The sequence below is a fragment of the Oncorhynchus nerka genome, linkage group LG23, assembly GCF_034236695.1.
Source record: "Oncorhynchus nerka isolate Pitt River linkage group LG23, Oner_Uvic_2.0, whole genome shotgun sequence".
NCBI classification, from domain to species: domain Eukaryota; kingdom Metazoa; phylum Chordata; class Actinopteri; order Salmoniformes; family Salmonidae; genus Oncorhynchus; species Oncorhynchus nerka.
The window spans coordinates 12,313,661-12,324,372 of record NC_088418.1 but is presented as its reverse complement, the minus strand read 5'-3'; the positions used below and the strand labels follow the sequence as shown (position 1 = coordinate 12,324,372).

Genomic DNA, 10,712 nt, shown 5'->3' with positions numbered 1-10,712 from the left:
ACACTCCCAGAGCCCTCACCTCCTCCCATTCTGCACCACACTCCCAGAGCCCTCACCTCCTCCCATTCTGCACCACACTCCCAGAGCCCTCACCTCCTCCCATTCTGCACCACACTCCCAGAGCCCTCACCTCCTCCCATTCTGCTCCTCACTCCCAGAGCCCTCACCTCCTCCCATTCTGCACCACACTCCCAGAGCCCTCACCTCCTCCCATTCTGCAGCACACTCCCAGAGCCCTCACCTCCTCCCATTCTGCAGCACACTCCCAGAGCCCTCACCTCCTCCCATTCTGCAGCACAATCAATACAGAAATTCCAATGGGATGGAAACGTGACACAGAACAACAAAAAAGGATAAAACATTGATATAACTTTATTTAGACTGAAGAACATGCTGTATAGTAAGTGGAATGTGATGGAGTAGCAGTACAACCTTGTTTCCTTTGCCACTGATAAAACGGGCATGGAAAGACTGATCCAGAGACAGTTTTGGTTTTGTAGCCCATGATGGAGAAGGGTGGAACTGGAGTATGGAAAACTGACCCGTGTGTATTTTAATCATTTTCATAACGTCTTCTCCTTTGTCCTTCTCCTCGCCTCTACCGTCAGTGATGTGATCAGCACTACATAGAAAAGTAAAAAACATACATTTCTGTTTTAATTAGACACTATATATATTATTTCAGGTGTTCCCGAATTATCAGAAAAATATTTCAGATGTTCCCTAATTATCTCGAAAAATCTGACCCCTCACCCCCTCGCTCTCCCCTCCATCCTAAACTCTCTCCCCTCCCTCCCTCCCTCCTCACCTCTCTCCCCTCCCTCCCTCCCTCCTCACCTCTCTCCTCTCCCTCACCCCCTCGCTCTCCCCTCCATCCTCAACTCTCTCCCCTCCCGCCCTTCCTCCTCACCTCTCTCCCTTCCCCCTCTCTCCCCTCCCGCCCTCCCTCCTCACCTCTCTCCCTCCCTCCTCACCTCTCTCCCCTCCGCCTCCCTCCTCACCTCTCTCCTCCTGCCCTCCGTCCTCACCTCTCTCCCCTCCCTCCTCACCTCTCTCCCCTCCCTCCCTCCCTCCTCACCTCTCTCCCTCCTCCCTCCCTCCCTCCTCCTCACCTCTCTCCCTCCCTCCCTCCCTCCCTCTCCCTCCCTCCCTCCCTCCCTCCCTCCCTCCCTCCCTCCCTCCCTCACCTCTCTCCCCTCCCTCCCTCCCTCCTCACCTCTCTCCCCTCCCTCCCTCCTCTCGCCCCTCCCTCACTCCCTCCTCACCTCCCTCCCTCCCTCCTCACCTCTCTCCCCTCCCTCCTCACCTCTCTCCCTTCCCGACCTCCTCTCCCTCTGTTGTAGGAGTCCTCCAGGTCTACAGGTGACACTGTCACACAGAGGTGATGGGCATGGCGGGGTCTGCGATGGCGTGGGTGGGGTCACAGGTGAAGCAGACAGTGATGGCGTAGAGCGTTCCCCAACAAGACCTGCTCTACGTGGTGAAGGTTCTCTGACTCCAAAGAAAATTATACTCACCCTGGAGGAGGAGGAAGAGAAGAGAAAGAGGAATGGAAGAGAGATGGGTTGATGTCTCTCTGACCCTGGAGCGGAAGAGAGGAAGGGGGGGTTGGAATGAGGGATAGAAGAGAGATATAGGCTGGTGACCATCCTTGGAGAGCAGTTGGTTAGACCAGAGGGAGAGTTAGACCAGAGGGAGAGTTAGACCAGAGGGAGAGCAGTTGGTTAGACCAGAGGGAGAGTTAGACCAGAGGGAGAGTTAGACCAGAGGGAGAGTTAGACCAGAGGGAGAGTTAGACCAGAGACCAGAGGGAGAGTTAGACCAGAGGGAGAGTTAGACCAGAGGGAGAGTTAGACCAGGGGGAGAGTTAGACCAGAGGGAGAGTTAGACCAGTTAGACCTGCAGAAGTTAAATAAAGGTTCAGCCAGCACTTTACAAGAAACAGAAAACACAGATGTTCTTGAAATGTCTGAACATAGACTCACATGAGCTGGTTGGCCAACAGAGCTGATTGGCTGGGTCAGCTAACAAGAATTAGGCCTAGATGCAGGAGAAAGTCAAATGATTTAAAAGCTCCTTAAAAAAGTTGATCCACTCAATGTTTCTGCTACAGACTGTGCTGAGCTGTTTACATAACCATGCCAGTGTCATTCTAGGGCAGAACTTTGTGTTTTTGTTAAAAAGTGAGTGTCATTAAATTTTTAACATAAAGCTGAAATTGTTTTCTGGTTGTTTAAAAGAGCATTTCCTGGGAGGAAGGTTGTGTGTGTGGTGTGTGTTGTATAGAAATACCCCTAGCTGTCTAGCAGAGGACGGCAGGGGAAATCAGTGCCAGGCGTTAGGTAATAGAATTTACGCTCTGAAAAACAACACAATGAGAAAAAGGACAGAAACAGTAAGGTGACAGCTAACAGAGACAGACCCAGACAGAGACAGACAGAGACCCAGACAGAGACAGAGACAGAGACAGATAGAGAGACAGACCCAGACAGAGACAGAGACCCAGACAGAGACCCAGACAGAGACCCAGACAGAGACAGAGACAGAGCCCAGACAGAGACCCAGACAGAGACAGACAGATAGACAGACCCAGACAGACATACAGACAGACAGACAGACAGACAGACAGACAGACAGACAGACAGACAGACAGACAGACAGACAGACAGACAGACAGACAGACAGACAGACAGACAGACAGACAGACAGAGACAGAGAGACAGACAGAGACCCAGACAGAGACAGAGAGACAGACAGAGACAGAGGCTTAGAGACAGAGACCCAGACAGAGAGAGAGACAGCGACAGACAGAGACCCAGACAGAGACAGAGACCCAGACAGAGACAAAGACCCAGACAGAGACAGACAGAGAGACAGACAGATACAAAGAGACAGAGACCCAGACAGAGACAGAGAGACAGACAGAGACAGAGAGACAGACAGAGACAGAGAGACAGACAGATACAAAGAGACAGAGACCCAGACAGAGAGACAGACAGAGACAGAGAGACAGACAGAGACAGAGAGACAGACAGATACAAAGAGACAGAGACCCAGACAGAGAGACAGACATATACAGACAGAGAGATGGACAGATACAGACAGAGAGAGACAGAGAGATGGACAGATACAGAGAGAGAGATGGACAGATACAGGCAGAGAGAGAAAGAGAGATGGACAGATACACCAGCCTATCACCCTAACACCAGCCTATCACCCTAACACCAGCCTATCACCCCAACACCAGTCTATCACCCTAACAGCAGCCTATCGCCAGTCTATCAACCTAACAACAGCCTATCACCCTAACACCAGTCCATCACCCTAACACCAGTCTTTCAACCTAACAACAGCCCATCACCCTAACACCAGTCTATCACCCTAACACCATTCTATCACCCTAACACCAGCCTATCACCCTAACACCAGCCTATCGCCAGTCTATCACCCTAACACCAGTCTATCACCCAAACACCAGTCTATCACCCTAACACCAGCCTATCACCCTAACATCAGCCTATCACCCGAACACCAGCCTATCACCCTAACACCAGCATATCACCCTCATACCAGTCTATCACCCTAACACCAGTCCATCACCCTAACACCAGTCTATCAACCTAACAGCAGCCTATCACCCTAACACCAGTCTATCACCCTAACACCAGTCTATCACAATAACACCAGTCTATCACCCGAACACCAGCCTATCACCCTAACACCAGTCTATCACCCTAACACCAGTCTATCACCCGAACACCAGCCTATCACCCTAACACCAGTCTATCACCCTAACACCAGCCTATCACCCTAACATCAGCCTATCACCCAAACACCAGTCTATCACCCTAACAGCAGCCTATCGCCAGTCTATCAACCTAACAACAGCCTATCACCCTAACACCAGTCCATCACCCTAACACCAGTCTTTCAACCTAACAACATCCCATCACCCTAACACCAGTCTATCACCCTAACACCATTCTATCACCCTAACACCAGCCTATCACCCTAACACCAGCCTATCGCCAGTCTATCACCCTAACACCAGTCTATCACCCTAACACCAGTCTATCACCCTAACATCAGCCTATCACCCTAACACCAGTCTATCACCCTAACACCAGTCTATCACCCGAACACCAGCCTATCACCCTAACACCAGCATATCACCCTCATACCAGTCTATCACCCTAACACCAGTCCATCACCCTAACACCAGTCTATCAACCTAACAGCAGCCTATCACCCTAACACCAGTCTATCACCCTAACACCAGTCTATCACCCGAACACCAGCCTATCACCCTAACACCAGTCTATCACCGAACACCAGCCTATCACCCTAACACCAGCCTATCACCCCAACACCAGTCTATCACCCTAACAGCAGCCTATCGCCAGTCTTTCACCCTCACACCAGTCTATCACCCTAACACCAGTCCATCACCCTAACACCAGTCTATCAACCTAACAGCCTATCACCCTAACACCAGTCTTTCAACCTAACAACAGCCCATCACCCTAACGCCAGTCCATCACCCTAACACCAGTCTATCAACCTAACAGCAGCCTATCACCCTAACACCAGTCTATCACCCTAACACCAGTCCATCACCCTAACACCAGTCTATCAACCTAACAGCAGCCTATCACCCTAACACCAGTCTTTCACCCTAACACCAGTCTATCACCCTAACACCAGTCTATCACCCGAACACCAGCCTATCACCCTAACACCAGCCTATCACCCTAACACCAGCCTATCACCCTAACACCAGTCTATCACCCTAACACCAGTCTTTCAACCTAACAACAGCCCATCACCCTAACACCAGTCTATCACCCTAACACAATTATATCACCCTAACACCAGCCTATCACCCTAACACCAGCCTATCGCCAGTATATCACCCTAACACCAGTCTATCACCCTAACACCAGCCTATCACCCTAACATCAGCCTATCACCCTAACACCAGCCTATCACCCAAACACCAGCCTATCACCCTAACACCAGCCTATCACCCTAACACGAGCCTATCACCCTAACACCAGTCTATCACCCTAACACCAGTCTATCACCCTAACACCAGCCTATCACCCTAACACCAGTCTATCACCCTAACACCAATCTATCACCCTAACACCAGCCTATCACCCTAACACGAGCCTATCACCCTAACACCAGTCTATCACCCTAAGACCAGTCTATCACCCTAACACCAGCCTATCACCCTAACACCAGTCTATCATCCTAACACCAGTCTATTATCCTAACACCAGTCTATCACCCTAACAACAGCCCATCACCCTAACACCAGTCTATCACCCTAACACAATTATATCACCCTAACACCAGCCTATCACCCTAACACCAGCCTATCGCCAGTCTATCACCCTAACACCAGTCTATCACCCTAACACCAGTCTATCACCCTAACACCAGTCTATCACCCTAACACCAGCCTATCACCCTAACATCAGCCTATCACCCTAACACCAGTCTATCACCCAAACACCAGCCTATCACCCTAACACCAGTCTATCATCCTAACACCAATCTATCACCCGAACACCAGCCTATCACCCTAACACCAGCCTATCACCCTAACACCAGCCTATCACCCTAACACCAGTCTATCACCCTAACACCAGCCTATCACCCCAACACCAGTCTATCACCCTAACACCATTCTATCACCCTAACACCAGCCTATCACCCTAACACCAGCCTATCACCCTAACACCAGCCTATCGCCAGTCTATCACCCTAACACCAGTCTATCACCCTAACATCAGCCTATCACCCAAACACCAGTCTATCACCCTAACAGCAGCCTATCGCCAGTCTATCAACCTAACAACAGCCTATCACCCTAACACCAGTCCATCACCCTAACACCAGTCTTTCAACCTAACAACAGCCAATCACCCTAACACCAGTCTATCACCCTAACACCATTCTATCACCCTAACACCAGCCTATCACCCTAACACCAGCCTATCGCCAGTCTATCACCCTAACACCAGTCTATCACCCTAACACCAGTATATCACCCTAACACCAGTCTATCGTCCTAACACCAGCCTATCACCCTAACATCAGCCTATCACCCAAACACCAGTCTATCACCCTAACAGCAGCCTATCGCCAGTCTATCAACCTAACAACAGCCTATCACCCTAACACCAGTCCATCACCCTAACACCAGTCTTTCAACCTAACAACAGCCCATCACCCTAACACCAGTCTATCACCCTAACACAATTATATCACCCTAACACCAGCCTATCACCCTAACACCAGCCTATCGCCAGTATATCACCCTAACACCAGTCTATCACCCTAACACCAGCCTATCACCCTAACATCAGCCTATCACCCTAACATCAGCCTATCACCCTAACACCAGCCTATCACCCAAACACCAGCCTATCACCCTAACACCAGTCTATCATCCTAACACCAATCTATCACCCTAACACCAGCCTATCACCCTAACACGAGCCTATCACCCTAACACCAGTCTATCACCCTAACACCAGTCTATCACCCTAACACCAGCCTATCACCCTAACACCAGTCTATCACCCTAACACCAATCTATCACCCTAACACCAGCCTATCACCCTAACACGAGCCTATCACCCTAACACCAGTCTATCACCCTAAGACCAGTCTATCACCCTAACACCAGCCTATCACCCTAACACCAGTCTATCACCCTAACACCAGTCTATTATCCTAACACCAGTCTATCACCCTAACAACAGCCCATCACCCTAACACCAGTCTATCACCCTAACACAATTATATCACCCTAACACCAGCCTATCACCCTAACACCAGCCTATCGCCAGTCTATCACCCTAACACCAGTCTATCACCCTAACACCAGTCTATCACCCTAACACCAGCCTATCACCCTAACACCAGCCTATCACCCTAACATCAGCCTATCACCCTAACACCAGTCTATCACCCTAACACCAGCCTATCACCCTAACACGAGCCTATCACCCTAACACCAGTCTATCACCCTAACACCAGTCTATCACCCTAACACCAGCCTATCACCCTAACACCAGTCTATCACCCTAACACCAGTCTATTATCCTAACACCAGTCTATCACCCTAACACCAGTCTATCACCCTAACACCAGTCTATTATCCTAACACCAGTCTATCACCCTAACATCAGTCTATCACCCTAACACCAGTCAATCACCCTAACACCAGTCTATTATCCTAACACCAGCCTATCACCCTGACACCAGTCTATCACCCGAACAGCAGCCTATCGCCAGTCTATAACCCTAGCACCGGTCTATCAACCTAACTGCAGCCTATCACCCTAACACCAGTCTATCACCCTAACACCAGTCTATCACCCTAACACCAGTCTATCACCCGAACACCAGCCTATCACCCTAACACCAGCCTATCACCCTCACACCAGTCAATCACCCTAACACCAGTCTATCACCCTAACACCAGTCTATCACCCGAACACCAGCCTATCACCCTAACACCACCCTATCACCCTAACACCAGCCTATCACCCCAACACCAGTCTATCACCCTAACAGCAGCCTATCGCCAGTCTTTCATCCTCACACCAGTCTATCTCCCTAACACCAGTCCATCACCCTAACACGAGCCTATCACCCTAACACCAGCCTATCACCCTAACACCAGTCTATCACCCTAACACCAGTCTATTATCCTAACACCAGTCTACCACCCTAACACCAGCCTATCACTCTGACACCAGTCTATCACCCGAACAGCAGCCTATCGCCAGTCTATCACCCTAACACCAGTCTATCACCCTAACACCAATCTATCACCCTAACACCAGCCTATCACCCTAACACCAGTCTATCACCCTAACACCAGTCCATCACCCTAACACCAGTCTATCAACCTAACTGCAGCCTATCACCCTAACACCAGTCTATCACCCTAACACCAGTCTATCACCCTAACACCAGCCTATCACCCTAACACCAGCCTATCACCCTCACACCAGTCTATCACCCTAACACCAGTCCATCACCCTAACACCAGTCTATCAACCTAACAGCAGCCTATCACCCTAACACCAGTCTATCACCCTAACACCAGTCTATCACCCTAACACCAGTCTATCACCCGAACACCAGCCTATCACCCTAACACCAGCCTATCGCCAGTCTTTCATCCTCACACCAGTCTATCAACCTAACACCAGCCTATCACCCTAACACCAGCCTATCACCCTCACACCAGTCAATCACCCTAACACCAGTCTATCACCCTAACACCAGTCTATCACCCTAACACCAGTCCATCACCCTAACACCAGTCTATCAACCTAACTGCAGCCTATCACCCTAACACCAGTCTATCACCCTAACACCAGTCTATCACCCTAACACCAGCCTATCACCCTAACACCAGCCTATCACCCTCACACCAGTCTATCACCCTAACACCAGTCCATCACCCTAACACCAGTCTATCAACCTAACAGCAGCCTATCACCCTAACACCAGTCTATCACCCTAACACCAGTCTATCACCCTAACACCAGTCTATCACCCGAACACCAGCCTATCACCCTAACACCAGCCTATCGCCAGTCTTTCATCCTCACACCAGTCTATCAACCTAACACCAGCCTATCACCCTAACACCAGCCTATCACCCTCACACCAGTCAATCACCCTAACACCAGTCTATCACCCTAACACCAGTCTATCACCCTAACACCAGCCTATCACCCTAACACCAATATATCACCCTAACACCAGCCTATCACCCTAACACCAGTCTATAGCCCTAACACCAGTCCATCACCCTAACACCAGTCTATCAACCTAACAGCAACCTATCACCCTAACACCAGCCTATCACCCTAACACCAGTCTATCATCCTAACAACAAACTCACCCTAACACCAGCCTATCACCCTAACACGAGCCTATCACCCTAACACCAGTCTATCACCCTAACACCAGCCTATCACCGTAACACCAGTCTATCACCCTAACACCAGTCTATCATCCTAACACCATTCTATCACCCTAACACCAGTCTATCACCCTAACACCGTCTATCACCCTAACACCAGTCTATCATCCTAACACCAATCTATCACCCTAACACCAGCCTATCACCCTAACACCAGTCTATCAACCTAACAGCAGTCTATCACCCTAACACCAGTCTATTATCCTAACACCAGCCTATCACCCTGACACCAGTCTATCACCCGAACAGCAGCATATCGCCAGTCTATCACCCTAACACCAGTCTATCACCCTAACACCAATATATCACCCTAACACCAGCCTATCACCCTAACACCAGTCTATAGCCCTAACACCAGTCCATCACCCTAACACCAGTCTATCAACCTAACAGCAGCCTATCACCCTAACACCAGTCTATCACCCTAACACCAGTCTATCATCCTAACACCAGTCTATTAACCTAACACCAGTCTATCACCCTAACACCAGCCTATCACCCTAACACCAGCCTATCACCCTCACACCAGTCTATAGCCCTAACACCAGTCCATCACCCTAACACCAGTCTATCAACCTAACAGCAGCCTATCACCCTAACACGAGCCTATCACCCTAACACGAGCCTATCACCCTAACACCAGTCTATCACCCTAACACCAGTCTATCACCCTAACACCAGTCTATCACCCAAACACCAGCATATCACCCTAACACCAGTCTATCATCCTAACACCAGCCTATCATCCTAACACCAGTCTATAGCCCTAACACCAGTCTATCACCCTAATACCAGCCTATCACCCTAACACCAGTCTATCACCCTAACACCAGCCTATCACCCTAACACCAGTCTATCATCCTAACACCAAACTCACCCTAACACCAGCCTATCACCCTAACACGAGCCTATCCACCTAACACCAGTCTATCACCCTAACACCAGCCTATCACCGTAACACCAGTCTATCACCCTAACACCAGTCTATCATCCTAACACCATTCTATCACCCTAACACCAGTCTATCATCCTAACACCAGTCTATCACCCTAACACCAGTCTATCATCCTAACACCAATCTATCACCCTAACACCAGCCTATCACCCTAACACCAGTCTATCAACCTAACAGCAGTCTATCACCCTAACACCAGTCTATTATCCTAACACCAGCCTATCACCCTGACACCAGTCTATCACCCGAACAGCAGCATATCGCCAGTCTATCACCCTAACACCAGTCTATCATCCTAACACCAGTCTATCAACCTAACAGCAGCCTATCACCCTAACACCAGTCTATCACCCTAACACCAGCCTATCACCCTAACACCAGCCTATCACCCCAACACCAGTCTATCACCCTAACAGCAGCCTATCGCCAGTCTTTCATCCTCACACCAGTCTATCTCCCTAACACCAGTCCATCACCCTAACACGAGCCTATCACCCTAACACCAGCCTATCACCCTAACACCAGCCTATCACCCTAACACCAGTCTATCACCCTAACACCAGTCTATTATCCTAACACCAGTCTACCACCCTAACACCAGCCTATCACTCTGACACCAGTCTATCACCCGAACAGCAGCCTATCGCCAGTCTATCACCCTAACACCAGTCTATCACCCTAACACCAATCTATCACCCTAACACCAGCCTATCACCCTAACACCAGTCTATCACCCTA

General features: G+C 49.7%; 1 long non-coding RNA gene across 1 annotated transcript; it reads right to left on the bottom strand.

The window, feature by feature from the left end:
- Positions 1-352: 352 nt before the first annotated feature.
- Positions 353-2,036, bottom strand: LOC135564013 (uncharacterized). Its single transcript, XR_010460757.1, has 2 exons — positions 1,307-2,036; positions 353-622 (listed from the first exon to the last, which is right to left on the bottom strand). It is a non-coding gene; the product is annotated as an uncharacterized LOC135564013 (long non-coding RNA).
- Between the last annotated feature and the right edge of the window lie 8,676 nt (positions 2,037-10,712).